Source organism: Epargyreus clarus, unplaced genomic scaffold (assembly GCF_041222505.1).
Source record: "Epargyreus clarus isolate Ecla_fem2 unplaced genomic scaffold, WU_Ecla_fem_2.2 ptg000015l, whole genome shotgun sequence".
In the NCBI taxonomy this organism is placed as follows: domain Eukaryota; kingdom Metazoa; phylum Arthropoda; class Insecta; order Lepidoptera; family Hesperiidae; genus Epargyreus; species Epargyreus clarus.
The window spans coordinates 201,411-220,547 of record NW_027332223.1 but is presented as its reverse complement, the minus strand read 5'-3'; the positions used below and the strand labels follow the sequence as shown (position 1 = coordinate 220,547).

The following is a 19,137-nucleotide window of genomic DNA, read 5'->3' as shown; positions in this document are numbered from 1 at the left end:
ACGACGGAGTTGGAACGCCTCAGATAGATCTCTCCTATTTTTCTCCTTTACCACACCCTCCAAAGCAGAGTACAGACTTACCTACCTACTTACCTACTTGCCTACCTTCATGTCTATGTCGGTATAGAAACTCTTCGTGGTATGCTCTCATTTACTGTCGATATTATTTAATAATATGTAGAATTGTGAACTTCAATAAAAAATGTCACGTTTCCAGGCGTTTTAATAAACTAAAACCACCATAGCACAATACACAGGTCAGAGGTGGGTGCCCAGGATTTGAACCCCATACCCCTTGTTCGAGAGGCCGAGTTCTAAACCATTAGGCTATCACTGCACAAAGTACACATACCAAACACTCTTCTTATAAAAGGGTACATAAAGACATTTTGAATTCTCTGAAAAATAACCACGAACATAATCGCCATGAATCATGTTTACTTTTTGATAACAAAATATATTTGCTATTTTGGTAATATTAAATTATTGGCCAAGTCGGACACCTAGGGTTCCGTACCACCAAAATGACATTATTATTTTTATTTGTTTATTTGTTTAATATTTATTAATTTTGTTATTATAGCAGACATGACATAAATTCATAGTAAACGTTAAATTATCCTATTATGTATCCAAGTATCTACCAATCAAATATATAGTTCAAGAGATAGAATTTTGACAGACAGCGGAGGCTTAGTAATAGGGTTCCGTTTTTACCCTTCGAGTATGGTACCCTAATAAGGTTCTGCATATCTGCGAATCCATCGCGCGTGCCCGGGGGCCGGGCCTCGCTCTGAAATTGACAAATGTTCCGAAAGTTATCGCTAGTAAAATAGGAGAGAGGTTGTAAAGTATTTTGTTTAGATATTTTGTTGTGTTTTGGTGCTATTGAAAAGCTTTTTTGCAGAAACTTACGATAAGAGTATTTTATATACTGATATTTCCAGCTAGATGTAATCATTGTGATCATAATGGTCTAAGATCCCGATATAAGACGAACTTCACCGAGCTGGTTAATAGATGAAAATTATTTTAAGTTGAATTAAATATGTCGCTAATTATATTGCAAAAGGATTTTCTAAGAAATTTCAGTCAACCCATTTGCAGTATACTTTTTTACATATTTAATTTGATATAAATCATACGTTTCATCCATTATGCAGCTCGATGAAGGTCGTCCTATACTGGGATCCTCTACTATAATACTACGATGCCTTTTAAGTAACCAGAAACTATGAAATTATTGCCTAAATAAAAAAATACATATAGAGACTCAACATTAAATTAATGCTCATTTTAAAACCTCTGTCACGTCATCGCTGTAGTTTCCTTTACTATGACCTGTTTATACTTCAAAGCAATGCTAATCTTAACCCATTTCCTTCAAGATTAGCATATCCATTACTCTAGATCACACCAGGGCTAAAACTAGTATTTTAAAAGGTATAAAAAGTTGTAGCGGTAATATTTCTACAGTTCAATACGACTTTTGGCACTTTTGATTTGATCATATTCTCTTTAACTATATCGTTATCCCTATCCGGCCTCTTTTCATAGTTTATTTACTATCCTTACCGGTTGCAAGTCACTTGCTTATTTTTCTCGCTATAAAATCAAGACTTTACAAAGAAAATTCACTCTAATTACTGTAATCATAACAACCGTGAAACAACTTTAAAAACTAAAAAGCTTCAAAAGCTCTTCGAAAATAATTAGCTAGCGGAGTTGAGAATAAAGCTGTTTTAAAATTTCTCGGAAAAATAGCCAACAACAATCTGGGTAGTTAAGGCACTTGCGCTAACATTAGCGAGCAACGAGTACTAAGAACAGACGAGTGCAATACCTGATAGGTCAGCGCTGAATAACACTACTCCCTTTTACGTATGACATAGAAAATAACTAAGAGTTTAAATCCAGACTAAGAAAAACAGCGTCCCACTCGTACGTTACTACGTTATTCGTAGACTGTGGGTATCAATATTGCCAAAATTTAAATTTCTTTATTTTTTGTTTCCTAGAAATAAATATACACGTCATATTATTATGCTATTTAATGACTAAACTTTTGCATGAAACTAGACTTATTGAGGTACTCACTAAGTAGAAATCTCTCTCTGTTATTTCTAATATTTAAAAGGTGTGAGATTCCACTATATTTTAAGAGGCTTTAGCTGTTCACTCGACAATAAGACAAGTGGCTAAGACGCGCTGGAATAAAGTCGTCGCTCTCGTCTGAGCTTTATAGAGGCATAAAACAAGTTTATTGCCGGCTATCAGCCGCTGAAATCTGAAAGTTGCACCACTCTGCATGATTTGCTGCCGGCGACGTGACCGCCTGCAACTGGGCCAATGCGAGACAAATTGCCGGCGATAGAGACGATGTCTCTTAAGTTTTGTATTCATTAGTCGTTTGAATATATTACGAACCTACTAGCTGATAATATATAGAAATAGATTTTACTTAGTATTAATGTCAATTTTAGCCGTTAACTTTACATTCCGGAGCTTATCTAATATGATTTTTAGAGTCAAAAATTTGTGCAAACTATTTCATAGTTTCATAATCTGTTATTACAAAGTAGGTTAAATAATCAGAATGCGTATGTAACTAAGATTATCCAGAATATATTGGGAGTGTAAATACGACTTTTTCGTATTTGGACAGAGTAGTGGGCTATGACCCTCTTTGAAACCCATTCCAAACAAGCGAGCTTACACTAGGTATATAATTATTTTTCGAATATCATACGAATTAGACGATAAACCTGATCGTGTGTAGCCACCCTATCACTCTCGCCACTGGGAGCTTCGCACGTTTTACCAATGCACGTGATCGAGCATAACACGTCCGGGGAACTGCGCCAAATGCGGTCTCCACGAGACAGTGAGTTTTAGAATGTGTAATAAAACATCTACAAAAATAAATCAACTTTTACGACCCGCATTGGCGGGTCACCATACCGGTTTGACGCGCAGAGGATTCCGGGTTCGATCTTCGCCCAGACAGATATCTAAATAATGAATTTAGGTTTCTGTTTCTGGGGTTGGGTATTTGTGTATTTGTCTCTGTGTGTCCATAGCTTACACGGTACAGGAAATCCTAGTGTGGGCTGTGAGTCTAGGAAGCTTTATTTTTATTTGTATAATATTAAAATAATCGCAATTTTCTATGCTTTTAATGTTTTAAGTATTCCCCGTATTTTCTTCATGTTATTGAATGCAAATTATGTTCCGTTACCCAAAGCAAAGACTTAAATCAAGTATAACTATTTATATATTTTCCAATGTTTTTAAATTAAAATATAAGTGCTGTAACTCTTATTACTTACAAAGTTATCCCAAACTTATACTCAGAAATGAATGTACTCGTCTAATACGATCATATGAGTATCTAAATGACAAACAAAATGGACACAATTTCCTCTCTCCAGATTGACGAAGATTGCGTTATTGATAAGCTACAAGCTTCCTTATCCGCTTAAGAGGGTTTTGTCAATAAGGGCATTTATTGCGCCCTGATAATCTCCATAGTGGTTTCTTAGCGGCGGGCAATTAACTCGGATCCCAGATTACTGCAGAAGCCGCAAATGCGATACAGTTGTCGATCCTCTAAATCACTAAGGATTTGTACAATGCCCGAGCCTCGATAATTGCCTCCATTGTAATGTATATGACAGTTTATTGGCGGTGTTCCGATAAACAAAATGGTCACTATACATACGCACAGTTCATATCGATTACCATTAAAGTTTGAAAGAAATTAAATCACACTTCCATTGGCTCGATCGCTTGGAAAATGGAAGAAAGTCTTAAGAGTTAAAAACATACTCAAGGCAATCGAAGGGTAAACGTCCGATTGGTCTTCCAATGTAGCGCTGGAACACGAAGCTACTACAGAACCTAGATGCAGGCTGACAAGCCAATTGGCGCTCAAAAGCGCGGAACAAGCTTGAGTGGCATCTTGGTAACGGAGCCGTAGAGCCTCTTTGGGTCACTGAGTGAGTAAAGTAAATCTATTTGTATTTTACCTCGCTTTTAATAGCTTTTTTATAATAACTAGAATGTGAAAATTTAATACTATCGTATTTTAAAAATATCAATGAAATGAGTTATCTGATAGAAAGCTGTCAACATCTCCGACAGCACCAGAGGAGTCGCCAATACATAGCCAGGCAAGAAAAGTTCTGTTTGCACCTTTCGTGAAGAGCCTCATGTCATAGGTCTTCAAAAATGACGCGGGACGAAAAACATTGAGATGTGCAAGATGACTTGCACATTCGTTTCACAAAGATCATGCAAACTAAATTGTGGAGGACCGTCACGAGCCCAGTTGGTGTAGAAGGAACGTCAACTTTCTATATATGGTGCATTAGAGGAACGGTGATGTCACGATGATGCAGACCAAAGAGTTTCTCGAAAACAGTTATCGTACTTTGGGTTTTAATTTTGTAACTTTACTAATTGGTTACTTTGACGTTGCTAATTAGTACTAAAATATGAAAACTTTTAGGTAGGTACGTAACGATGGCGACGCCACATTAAGATAAGATGAGCGTCAATGTCACTCCAAATTTACTAAAAGGTCTTCACAAACTGTATCATAGACTTTATAAAGACATATTTATCGTTACTCCAAACACATGTCTACATTAAAGGAGAATTATATAATATGATACCCGGTGTAGACGTATAAATAAAATCTATCATATCCATATATCTGGAAAAAAAAAACAAAAATTGGATTTGGATAGCATTTTAATACCTTGTTATCAATATAAAACAAATTACCAGACTGTTTAAAAAGAATTTGTTGAAAATGGAAGTGATTAAGCCTATGTCAATCCCATAATTTAGACAAATCCAACGACATAGCCTGTGTTAGAATTAGTCAAGCGATTTGGGCTGTAAGGCGTGCCAAAGAATGAAACATATAAACATACATATGTACATATGACTCAAAAACAATACCCTTACCAGTCGGTTAAATAGGTAACACAGCTAAAATCGTAACATAATTATAGGCCTGAAGATGACTTTGCTCGTCTGCAACTGACATTTCGTTCAAACAAGGTACGCGTCTCATTTCCCATACAAAACTTTATGTTGAAATAGCTATTAAACTTGCATGGAAACAGGTAGTCGGCACAGAAAACAACTTATTCAACTGTATCAACTGCCGCAAAACATTAAAACTTCGTAAGTAGAAATGTAAATGGTATTTTTGGGTACCACAACCATTTATCGTGGGCTGCCGGCGCCCGCTCATGTGCGAAGGGAGAAAGATTAAAATTTAGGACAACCATTGTTCAACTAAATTAAGTGACGTACTTATGAAGTATTATGTGTATCAAAGGACGTAAAACAATATCTTCTTGCGTTAATAACGCCAAATAATTTTCCATTGTTTCAGTACGTTTTTGACAGTTTCATTTTTATTTTAGTTAAAAGGTGAGGATGGGCAATAATTATGAACGAACAACATTAGAACGCAAATTAAATCCGTAATATTCTCTATCTCACCTCTGATACGCCTAAAAGTTATTTTAAAAAAGTTCTTAAAGATGTCTGGGGTTTACATTTCACACTTGACCAGCGCGGTTGACTGTGGCATAATTTTTTCCTTTCTGAGAGGAGACCAGCAATTGGATAGTTATGAGTTGTGGCGACAAATATCCTTTACTTTAACGAAAGGAAAATCCTCCTTTTAATTCTAATTTTAGGAATCCTCTTCTTTTGTAGAAGAAGAAACTTACTGCGTTCAAAAGTAGTTCAATTGTGATAATCACGCATTCATATCTGTAATCAATCCAAAATACTATACCTAGGCGATATAACAAACTGATTCATGCTTCTTGCGACTCCCTTTTAACGAGTATCAAACACGGTGCTAGTATAAGAAAGAGCTACGAAAAAGGTAAAGTGGACTGGACCGGACTGGTGTCAAACCATAAAGGGTTCTACCTGAGACTTAGCAACTGGACCAATAGGAAATGAACTAAATCATTTGTAAAGTCAACAATAATACCTAAGAAGAGTTTCTCACTGGAACAAGTAGACGCGAAGGTAGGTAGTAGGAAGGCTCGAAAGCCAGTACTTAGGCAATTAAATCACAGCTTCTGTCCAATTTGCTCGCTTGATTGAAAATGCGACTGTCGAGGCGGGAGATGGCGGCCGATCTGTTGTTAATTGTTATTAATGAGCGCCATCACTAACGAGCGGAACGTTATCATTGTGATTATAATTGATGTCGAAGGCCATACACCCTCATTAGGTTCGTTAGCGACGGTAACGAGCGGCTCAAGTACTTTCTTTCAAAGTGTTAAGTCGTAAGTTGTGAGTGCGAGCTAAGGAGGAGTTGCAATTTCAAAAACTTTACTACACATGTGAATATATATAATTGAAGTGCTTGGTTTTGAAAATGACATTATCTCGTATGCTCGTAGTCGTGTGCTTTTGTGCTTTTCGTGGTTAGAAAGAAAAATCTACTTTGTAAAAATTTTGTTTGACAAACTGTGTTTGCTTATAATATCGAACAATTTCAAAAATAAACGAACTGAATGTAAACTGTATTATAATATAATAATGTATTTACAGGGAGTGGCAAATTATGACAAATATTATCGTCCAAATCTAAATATATTTAAAGTATTAAAATTAAAAACTGGAGCATACGCGATAAATATCATTTAGAAAAAATGGCTAAAAATACATATATCATGCATAAAACAGTCGTACTTGTCCAAGCTAATATTATTCTACTTAAAATGTGGTCCAGATCCACGCAGCCCGCACAAGTGTCCTTCAACAAAAATAAATCACGTCTCAAAACTCCAAAGCGATCCGTTAGGGTCGGAAATGGTAGCCGTTGGTCGGAAAAGAGGTGCTTATCTCGCAGCACAAAAAGGGCGGCCGCGGGTCGCGCCACACTCGCGCGAACTTATCACATTATGCATTCACCCTCGAGAGTAAACTTCTTAATAACTCGCTACACAAACACCGATTATTATTAACGACGGTAGGTATGAATCTTGCATGCGACTTACCTCGAGCGGTGCCGGCTCTCCGAGGTAGCCCCGATTTATTATTCACTCGACGACACTAGCATATCATTCACCATAATGTAACAGCACTTCACGTCACACCTGTCCTCGCACTGAAATTTGAGTTAAATGCACGCACTACGAACTAATCGCGAGCGGAGATTTTACCGACGAGATAAGGAGCAGAGCACACATAAGACACGTGCACACTCTGCGGCGGGCGCCGCGCGACTGCCTCCGCTGGGCCTCGGGGCCTCGCGGCGGCGGGCAGCGCGCGCCGAGCTTTTTAGGTCTGGTAGCCCGCACATGGACGTCAGTCAACAAACCGCGAGCCTCCCGAGTCATTTGCCCACGCTCCGGCTGTGTCCACGGACCAATCAATCAACAGATTTACGTCCCAAAATGTAGATACAGAAACATTCGGACGTTTGCGATAACGGTATTACCGAACCGATATATTCGAGTTTACCTGTGTACACAGCCTTTTGATAGTTAAACTGAAAACGTCAGCTGATATTACAATCAAAATACAGCAAAGTATTATATAGGATGCCGTGAATAAATTTGGGTTCATGGATAGTAGAAATGATTTTTATAGTTCCTCCATTTTCTTGCTGCAGCGTAGAAATTATTGAGGCACGGCACCCATATACTACAATTGTATGAAATCTTAAGGTTTTCTAAACTTATTTTTATTGACTTGTCAACGTTATTTAATTAACATTAGTAGCACAACAAAATGTTTGTTACATACAGGCCTGAAAGTTGAAATATTTTTTCATCATAAATTTACATAGGTTTCACTCGATTATTTTTACAGTTAAATGAAATAATAATTAATTTGTAATACGCGTACTGGTGCATTTAAAACAAAACAAATAATTGTGCCTAGTATAAGAGGTTAAATTAATACCAAATGGCTATTACTACTTTTTATATCGATATACTCGTATTAAATGTTTATCGAAATCGATTTTTCGTCAGTACTTGTAAGACTAATCCTCTTAAAACACAGATTTCCTTTGGACCTTTCACTACAACACCTACGCAAAGATTAGAAGTCTTGGCCTCAAACATGTTAATCTAAGTCTTAAAGAACAGGCGATAAGATCAACCTTAATACTTTTGTAAAGAATACCGAAGCAGTCCCTACGTAGTTTTCTTCTTTTAAGGCTTACGTCGGGTAAGGTTCAGGCTAAGAAACGTGCCTTCGTTCTAAAGTTCCAGATAAGATAGATGTAATAGATAAACCGGCGCCAAAGTGGCCATTACACTCCGCAATCTACGTGAGGGACCGTGGCAGCATGGTAAGTCTCTTTAAGTGAAAAAAGTTTCTGTAAGCGCCTTATAATTCCTCGCATCTATGTCACTTGCTGTACGAGGTGGCTTTCACGCAGGAGCACTTGAAAGTTGAACCCTTGGGAGTTTATTCTTCCAGTCACTTTCAGGTACGGAACTTTTACTCGAGATTGCAAGGCGTTGATACGTTCTGGTCTCATTTTTATCTTTTCTGACTATGTGTACAACCTGATCTTAGAACTATTTATAGTGAGATAAAGTGCGCATAGTTCATAACCACGTACAAATGCTTTAGGTATAAGAGTAAATTTAATATCCCTCTTCACTTCCTTACTTCGCAAGGCAAATTTGTTCCTTACTTGACAGGGCACATTGAACGATCAGTCATGTCTTTTGTCATTGGATGACTGTTCGAAAACTAAGTTGAACTTACCGATATAAATTGCAGTAGCGTAGTAAAGTATGCTTTAGCCTTCTTCTCGAGATTTTCGTCACAAGCCAGACCTTTGCTTAACAACGGAATACAAAAATCATTGAAACCGATATTAAAAGTAATGAAATTATATTAATGGGATGTTCACAAAATATCATATGTACGTCGTTATCTACATGTAGAAATGAAGGCTTCTTGGACTATTACCTGGAAATTATTTTACCTATGTCAATTCATAAAAAACACAACAAAAACATACATACATACATGTACATAGCTAAAGAACAAAATTCAATTATCAATAGTATAGACCTAATGCAATTTAGTTAGGATATTTTCCTTTAAATCGCAGTTACGTATTCATGGGTAAAAGAAATTAGGTATCCAAGGCCCGCTAAAGGCAATTTCGGAGTTTAAATGGGTTTTATTCTTAGGAGTGCTCGTTCAAGAATTGATTGCATTGATAAGCTGAGTTCAGGCTCTCTGATTCCCTCGAGTTGCCCGATCATATTACGGCCTTTGTCTGCGGATCAAAGGAATATGCAGCCCAGACAGCACTCCGGTGAACTAGAAAGTCTTGACAATGCTTCTTTTCAGTACCTTATTTCTGGTGCTAGGTTCTCAGTGAAATTAAACTTCCATTGTGCTCATTGGTGACAAGTATTTTGTTTGTATAAAACATTCTAACTTCTTCGAAATACTTAACACTAACTGTCAGACAGGATTGGACTTACATTTTAGTTTTAGATAATTGGTAGTAAGAGTTATATATAAAGTCCTCAAAGAAGAATAAATCGGATTTATCAAATTTGTCAATTAGCTTTTAGGCTTTACTGCAATGGGGGATTTGTGCCCATCAGCAAGTCAGTACGGTGATGATAATAATGATAATTAAATATTATCTTTTTCAAATGTACATGAAAAGTTATTTAACAAAAGTATGCAGTCAGCATAGTAGTGATGCTTTATGTAAATGTCCACCAACGGTATTTTTCTGTCAATTTGTTCACAAAAAGTTTACTTTTAGTTTTTAATACGAACATCTGTTAGCATTAACTTTTATTATACATTAAAAATTACTACCTCCATAAAAAGGCTATTTATAAATCACGAAAACTGAACAACAAACGGAAATAAAACTGAAATTTGCTATCACAAATTGGCGGATGTTTTCATTAAGCAAGCACAATGGGGTGGAATATCGGGCACAGCCTTACCTACCGCCTACTGCTGCTGGCGCGCGGCCTATAAATTATAAGACAACATGGCGGCCCTCCCTAATTGTATCGGATTCATTTCTCACGCAATGTTTACTTACTTTTATGGGAAAATACATGGTGATATTTACACTGGATTGAAGGATACTTTGAAATATTATAGCAATACCTTGTACTTCCTTTAAAATATTGGATCTTATTCGAATTAGAATGCATCGATTTATTAAGCAACATTAAAAATTAGGAGATTACATCAAAATGCATTCTTTTAAAGGTGCACGATAGGTTTCATTTTGTGTGATGACGTCAAATTTCACAGAACAATCGTAAACTACTCCTTAAGAAACGATCAAATTATGTCGGTCTTTGTTATCACTACATTTTATTCTGGATACATTTATTTTTAATGTATGTGAATTCAGATGAGAAAGTAGCCATAAATATGAACCAGTATATGTTCATATAGTCATCCGATATCCGATAACCGATAGTAGTAAAAGCATCAATATAGTTTCGGAAATACCAAAGCAAACCATAACAAACAATCTCTGCAAAATGTTTTCTCACGTAAGGCGTGAATATTTCAGAAGTAACAAGCCCGGCTTTAGTGCTTCGTCCTGTCTATATTTAAAATCACGTTTTCAGCTGCTACGCTTCGGGCTACAGAGAAAACATGCTACGAGGCGAGACGGCTACGTGCGCTACGTTGCTATGAATGGTGCATTGCTACGAACACAGCTTCGTAGCTTCAGCCTACGGTCCGTAGTCGATGCAGTACCCCTACCAGGAGTTTTTACGTTTCGACAAAAATGACTGTTTTGGTATTTGTTTACGTATTTGCCCATACTATTTCCACTCAGCGCCCCTAGCGGATTGTTTCCGAAGTATAGTGTCGGAACACGAGTTACAAAAACGGTTTTTTTACAATAATTACGTTACGTTTGAGACATAAACAGCCGTCAAATCGCGATTTGGCATTATGAGTTGCTTATTTGACAATTATCAATCCGTAAAATACGTCATGACATTTACATTAACGGACAACCGAGTTGTCAGTCAGCGGACTTTTCGCCGTGTTTTGTGTTTTGCTCATTTTGTTTGAAAATGTTTGCCGCTAAATACCATTTTGCTGGGAAGATGATTGAGCAGCAGGAGGAAGCAGACCATCGGGCGAGGCAGCGGCTATATTTAAAGAAACGGAGCAACGTATCTCGTGTCTCGGAGAAGAAGTTCATCCAGTTGTACCGGCTCTCAAAGAGGGGGTTTACCTATTTGTGCACAGTATTAAGGGAAAATACTGATTTAAGGAAATCACAAAGGGTGTCGCTGGAGACTAAGGTAAGATTTTGTTTTCTATAGATACCTAATAGTTACTTGTCGTACAATACAATGTACAAAATTGTTATATTTCTAGGTTCTTAGCGCTTTACTATTCTACGCCAATGGCGATTACCAGCGTGTCATTGGCGAGGCTAATTACCTGTCGCAAGAGACGATTAGCGGGTACGTGCAAGAGGTCACGGAGGCATTAAATCACCCTCATGTGACAAAAAAATTTATAAAATTTCCATGTTTGCCTGAAGATAGACAGCGTACCACACAAAAGTCAGTATTTAACAATTTATTTATACCATCTACATTTTAGGGATACATGTAATTTTAATTTGAATAACCTTTTGAATTACTTTTAGTTTCTACAACAAGTATGGCTTCCCGGGTGTCTTAGGAAGCATTGATGGCTCCCATTTCAAAATAAAAAAAACCCAAAAGGAACGAGGAACACCTTTATTTCTGTAGGAAACATTATCACTCCATTAATGTGCAAGTAGTAAGTATAGGCATTAATATGAAATTTATATAGCAAGTGACTAAATTGAAACATACAAGTTTTTGTTTTGCCAGGTTTCGGATCATGAGGGCAGAATATTATATGTCAATCCCAAATTTGGTGGAGCAAGTCATGATGCCTTCATATGGAATAATAGCACCATTAACACATTTATGCAATCTTTACACCGGAATGGCGAATCGGTTTGGCTTTTAGGTAAAGCGATATATGTTAATAAGTAGGTCAGGTTTCAGTTATTATGCTTATTAATAATTTCGATTCCATTAATTTTTACAGGTGACTCTGCGTACCCTCAAAGACCATGGCTCATGACGCCCTACATAAACCCAACACCACATTCTTCTCAAGAATCATTTAATGCAATACACAGCAAGACAAGAGTCATAGTTGAAAATACATTTGGACGACTCAAAAACAGATGGAGATGTCTGCATAAAGACAGAGTATTGCACTACAAGCCAGACAAATGTGCAAAAATCATTGTTGCATGTTCAGTGTTACATAATATTGCACTAGACTTTAAAGACTTCCTGTCTGATGAAGAAATACTTGGTAGTTGTTAAATTCCTTGTAATATATATATTTTTTGTATGAAATCAATTTTAATTTTTAAAAGGTACATAATAAAATATTTTGTTTTCAGAAACTCCAGTCATTGCTGTGCCTTCATTGGATCCACAGCAGGCAGAAGATGACATGCTGTTCCTGGGTCGCCAGATACGCGACAGGCTGGCTACCAGGCTACACGCAGCAACCACATAGTTTTTTTTTTTTACTTATTCTTCTTTCTCCTACATATAGATAAGATACCTTCCGAAGCAGTGGTAGAATAAAAAAGTATGAACTGCAACCCGGCACTTTCATTTCCAACCTTATCATCATTATTGCTTTGTAAGACATTAGTTTTATACAATAGGTGCTATAATATGTAATAAATACTCATTTTTTAAAAATGCATAGGAATGTAGAATATTAATAAAAATACGGTTCTCTCGGTTCCATAAACTCCACCATCCGTTCAAATTGTGACGTGCTTGTCCTCATTATATTATATCCAGTTTTTTTTGTTGATAATACGATGCCTTCTTGTTCAAACAGTTTTTTCTTTTATTATTTTTGACAGTTACAAACTTCGCAATGAAACTTTGTATTTGAATTTTTTTTTAAGGCGGCAACATAAACCTTTTAGTCCAAATATTTATTTAAAGTGTTATATTGTTTTTTATATTAAAATATTCATTTTTAAATTATTTAAATTTGCAAATGTGTTTTTGTAAATATTTGTTATATAATTAATCAATAATATTTTGGCATAATGTTCATATAATGTGGTACAACATTTGACGCGGTACAAGAAATACTCAAAACATAAAATTAAATGTCTAAATTGACAGAATGGCGCTTTATGGTTTGTCTCACTTTTTTGCGAACATTTGAGGGAGACAAAAAGTTCAAGGTCACTTGAGCACTTACTTTTGTTATGTTTACTCAGTGGTGCGTTTTTGACAAATCATTCTACTGAATCTAACGGAACAGAATAATGGATTGAGTAAACGTAACGTAAAATTGTGGGATGTTTTGAAAACTCATGGTAAGGGTACAGTATACTATTACCGTACTGTGATTTCATGTCATTGTAATAGGCTTGTCACGCATTATCCCTATAAATATGCATGATTTACGTAAAGTAGCTACTCACAATTTCCGCTATAAAGTCTACCAGATTATTCTAAATTATCATTAAAGAAATTAAGTATAATTTATACTGAGCATGCAGTAATTCATATGATTTTAAGTGGTTTTAAAGACTAAGTTATAAACCCTCTTTGTAAGCTTTATCCTTATTACGTTTTTCACAACCAAAACACAGTAATGTGACTACTACAGTCATTAGACAGACATAGACAGACAAGTTGCTACCGGATACGACCATGAAATATTCATATACATATGTTTTTATTAAATTAACAAACATACATTGTCACATTCCTAACAAGTAGCGGTTGTATATTCAGTATAATTATACGAATGATATTCTCTCTACAAACACACGAAGCTCTACATGTCCGTTCGCTACGCAAACAACTCTATGAAATGTCTCGTATTATTTTAATGAGTGCCGCAATTGTTTCGTGAACATTTACGAAATAATTAATGCCGCTTGGCCATTAAAATAATAACTAAAATTTAATTATAGTAATGTTTTCTAAGCCCTTGATGTTTTAATTGGATTTATGAGTAATGGAATTGTTTGATGTCTCTCACGGCAAATTCATAAATGTCGCAGACCTAGTTTGGAGAATATAATACAGATATACAAGGCAATCCGACTTAGTTTTCATATGACAACATTAATGATCGATTAATGATATCACTTCATTCTATTTGAAGGCGATTACACAGCACTTACGGCAATTATGGTTACAACCACTTTGATTACGTGGCATGTAGATTTTTATTTACATTCATTAAAAAAACTTTTTGTTAAACCTTAGAGTATTTATTTCGTTATTTAATTTCATACATGTATATATTTTGTTTTAAATAGTGCCCATTCATATGGTTAAATAAATGTTGTAACGTTTAACGTTATTAATGTGAATTTTGTTATAGAATTAATGTGAAAAGGAATTTTATATTACTATATTAATTCTATGCATTAAACATATGCATAATAATTTCGGTACATTGCGGATTTAGGCATAACTGAAAAGTTTCGGAAAAATTGTAGAATATCAATATCAACAAATTATTATAGCACAGCTATTTTGATTATTGTAGCGCCTGCGCTATCTAGTGTATCTAGTGTTAGAGACTAATCGTAGGTCAATTACAGATTCGTTTCCTGTCCTTGAGTAATTAAGTTGAAACATGTCTATTAAGTCATTCTCCTTCACGACACGCTCCTTACAAGAACACATTGCTTTAAGTTAATTTAACTATCCAAATGGTCCCTTAAGACGTTGCCGAAACACTCCACTTGCAAAATGCACTTTGCTCACATCCTTCTTAATTTCGCACCTGTAAATGCAATTAATTTATCACTTCTCTGTACGGGTTTTCGTATTTAATCTTGTTTACGCTCATATTATTTAAGTTTGAGCATTTTGCATACACAATCTTACCTAGTGACCTATTCCCGGGATCCAGGGCAGAGCAGACAAAGCCGAGACAGTCATTCACCGCACCAAAGCGTATGTCATAATGCAAATTGTACCCTCCAAATCTTTTATCCCTCTCAACAGGCGCATTCAACGTTCTCTCTTGCAATGCTATGTATTTTTCACGACCTACAATTTTTAACCAAATCGTTGTTAAGACCTTATGATAATCTTGGTTATACAAGAATATAAATAAAATATTAAATAACATTTTATAAGCTCGTGCGTTTTTATCTTTCAGCATGCCAGCAGGTGTTCGTGCCTCCGGAGTGAAACAGCAAAAGATTCTATCTTGATAGCGATATTATTATGCTTGATATACTAAATTTATAGCAGTGATAGCCTAGTGGTTAAGAAACTCGGCCTCTCGATCGAGGGGTCCGAGGTTCAAATCCCAGGCACGCAACTCTGATTTTTCAAAGTTATGTGCGTATTAGAAATTAATTATCACTTGCTAAACGGTGAAGGAAAACATCGTGAGGAAACCTGCATACCTGAGAGATTTATAAAAAGAAAAAAAAAGAAATCTCGAAGGTATGTGAAGTCTACCAATACGCACTTGGCCAGCGCAGTGGACAATGGCCTGATCCTTCTCACTCTGAGAGGAGACCCGCAGTGGACCCAGGTATAACAGGAGACCCGTGCCCAGCAGTGGGACAGTAATGGGTTGATGATGATGATGACTTCTTGAAACATTCATACAATAATTTTATTTATAGCGTTCTTTGAATAGAATTGATCGCAGTTAATAAAAACGGATCTAAAATTCATAGAGGAGGCAAGCGCTCGATGAGTTCTAGTTTAAGCGATGGATTAATTAAAAGGCGATAGCTCGGAGTTCATTCACTTGTGATCGACTTTATTTTTTCATATTAAACTAACAGATATTAACTTTGATGAACCGTTTTAGTTACTTTCTTTTTATATGTACGTAGTTTTATAGCAAATAATAATAGTATACGTTTAGTTTTATCATCAACCCATTACTGTCCCACTGCTGGGCACGGGTCTCCTGTTATAATGAGAAGGATTAGGCCATAGTCCATCGCACTGGCCAAATGCGTATTGGTGGACTTCACATACATTTGAGATTTTATTTTTTATAAATCTCTCATGTATGGCAGGTTTCCTCACGATGTTTTCTTTCACCGTTTAGCAAGTGATAATTAATTTCTAATATGCACATAATTTTGAAAAATCAGAGTTGCGTGCCTGGGATTTGAACCTCGGACCCCTCGATCGAGAGGCCGAGTTTCTTAACCACGAGGCTGCCTTTCAAGAAGTATAGTAATGTAATCGTACAGAAGTTCGTTGAAAACTGTAGATATGAACTATAGACATAAACTGTCTACATATCTAGTACTTTGATTACATTCCGCTGAAATATCCATGATAATTGCGATGAAAATACCATAGCTGTATAATATATATGGATTGTGAAATGAAGCACCTTCTTATTTGCAGACAGGTTAAATTTTTATTACACGAAAATTAATGTCACAAAATACCCGGTGAGGTACATGAGCGCATGAGGTACATGAGCGCTTACATCTTACTTACATACATTTACGTGAGTGAGAGAAATTATAATTAGAATCGTTGCATCTTAGCGTTCAAGAACAGCAATATTAAATAAGACAATGCAGGTGTTAAATCCTATAAGAGTCATCACCCGACGTTTATATTATGTGACTGTTAAGTATCATATAAACAGATTTTTTCTTAACACAAATACCCGCTACATACTAGCTCAAATCACTACAAGACACCTGAGAGAAATAAAAGTGGATAGTTTACAATCTATCGCCTGATAGCCATTAATCCTTCCTCGGAGCGCGAGAAGCTCCGCTCGTTTTATATGAATCTAGATTACATTTTATTAACTTCGTTGCACTTGTTCAAGGAAGATAGTTGAGGATTATCTGGACTTGGAAAGACTGAAGTTAGATAAAAGTCTTATCGGCACGCCGTTTTAAAATAATTATTATATATTTTCTTAGTGTTGTTCTGTGTTAAAATATGAGTATGTCATTTTGATTGTAAATTATCTAATATTTTAACAAGTATCAAAGTAGCGACTAGTAGAGCACGATTTCTAAATTCAATAACTTATTTTATAGAGGATCCAAGTGACGCCTCTGTTGTCTTTAATAATAATTGAATCACTGAGTTGCGTTTCATTCAGTTGACATTCAGGAGCAACTAGAAACTAATATTTTAGGTCCACGTCATGGGGATATTAAATATTATAGCAGATTTTTTTTCCATTTACGATTGACGATCGCTGTGGCAAAGCTGTTCAATCCCCGTTCAGACAAATATATAAATGGTGAATTTCAGTCTCAGTTTTGGGGTGTTAATTAATGTAGCAGAATTGCAAAATTTTAATTTGTAATAGGTACGGGTAAAACATGCGATTTTGATTTCTTACAGTTGCTTCCGCCGTGACCGTGATCCATACAACTGAGTCAAAAGATCAGTAGTAAAGAAATCAAAACCACGTATTCTAAATAGCCGCCTAATTTTAAAAATCTATTCAATTCAAGCAAAATAAACACATAAAATTACAAAACACACACACTTACAAAATCAACACATAAAATCAATCACGAAAACAATCTAAGGCCACACTTACAGGTAAGCTGCCTACCAACATGGCTTCCGTTCATCGTTCAATTAGCATAATCCTCTCACAGGCCGATTAACCAGTTAATAGGGATGTAGATTCCTTGCGAAAAAGATCGATTCTTAAATCGTTTAGAATCGAAGTGCAACAAATCGATTAACAAGAAGTCGAGGTCCAAAGAATCGATTCTCCAAAAATCGATCTTCGATCTTTTTAACTACAAAAGGCGAAGATAGCGAAAAAAAAGGTCATCAAGACTGAACAAGGACTGAAATATGTATCCGTCAGCAAAAATGTGTATAATACATTCAACCAACTTCAAAAAGATCGACTTTCGATTTTCTAGGATCAAAGATGGATTCACTGAGTCAATCCGTTGCTGGATGCCGATTAAAATAATCGACTCTTTTGTTCCAAAAGATCAATTATTCGATTAATCGATCTCAGATCGCCATCCCTACCAGTTAAGTATTCACGACGGTGGCGCTCCCTGGAATAAATCGAATTCCGTGCAATTACAGATATATGTGTGTAATTTTATTATTTAGCGTGTCTTCACGTGTTCATCATTAATTATTATGTATTCGGAGTTTGAAGGAATGTGAGGTAATGGTGATATTATTATGTAGGCGCGTCTGGGAGATAAAATATTCAGAGGCAAAAATTACTCATAAAAGGTTCGTGGAACACAGAGTGATGTGCCACCAGTTCTTTCTTTTTAAAACTTGACTAAAACGCTACGACTCTAGGTTCACGTCTAGATAAAAACTAGGTTAAAAATCTAACTAAATCTAAGCTAAATAAAAATCTAGATTAACCAATTTATCTTTAATATTCTTAAGATAAATATTTTGGAAAGATTGACCAAAATTAATGCGAACCAATTTTATGGTTTCCTTTGAAGTTGAAGTTGCGTCGTACTTTCTATTAACATTTATGATTTATTAAATCATTTCCACGCTGTAGGTCACCTTAACTTGTTATAACAAATTGCCATTAAAAGTTCCTTAACTTCGTCAAAGTAAAATTTTGGACTCGTAAATATTATAAAATATTCGTTATTTTTTAACTAATTGCTTGTGAAGTATCAGTGAATCGGATATAAAATTAATGGACACAAATAATCAAATTTATATTCTGATTGGCTGATTTTTCGATTCATGAGACAGTCTTTAAAGGCCTTTTGGAATTATAACCCGGGACTCATAGGTAAGGAATAATAAAAAAAATGGTAATTAAATTATATAAATTACAGTTACATTTTATGATCGTGGGCTTTGTTAAAAAATCCTAATGCATTTTAACACCACTCAAATCAGAATGACACTTCTTTAAAACCGCTGTTATTATGTGCCTAATACGGGTAACGATAGCTTATGGTGGATAGTCAGAAACTAAGAACTTATATTAAAGACTTTCAAAAGGGTATGTTAATAAATGTAATCTTTCTAATTCGTTTTTTATCGTATAGTGCCTATTTAGTGCCGTTGTGTAATTAAATAGGTTATTAGC

At 35.7% G+C, this 19,137-nt stretch overlaps 1 protein-coding gene and 1 long non-coding RNA gene across 4 annotated transcripts in view; one reads left to right on the top strand and one right to left on the bottom strand.

Annotated features, from left to right (window-relative positions):
• The window catches only part of LOC140748232 (neuroligin-3), a 142,234-nt gene extending 134,974 nt beyond the window's left edge, over positions 1-7,260 (bottom strand). For both annotated transcript variants that reach the window (XM_073080998.1, XM_073080997.1), the window contains exon 1: positions 7,044-7,260. The gene's annotated coding sequence lies outside the window, so the exon portion shown is untranslated. The remainder of the gene's footprint in view (positions 1-7,043) is intronic.
• A 3,594-nt stretch (positions 7,261-10,854) lies between these two features.
• On the top strand, positions 10,855-12,688 carry LOC140748325 (uncharacterized). 2 transcript variants are annotated; one of them, XR_012102939.1, is made up of 6 exons: positions 10,855-11,327; positions 11,404-11,594; positions 11,681-11,817; positions 11,892-12,033; positions 12,115-12,390; positions 12,482-12,688. It is a non-coding gene; the product is annotated as an uncharacterized LOC140748325 (long non-coding RNA). The 2 variants fall into 2 exon arrangements; XR_012102940.1 differs by having other exon boundaries at positions 11,877-12,033.
• The last annotated feature ends 6,449 nt before the right edge of the window (positions 12,689-19,137 follow it).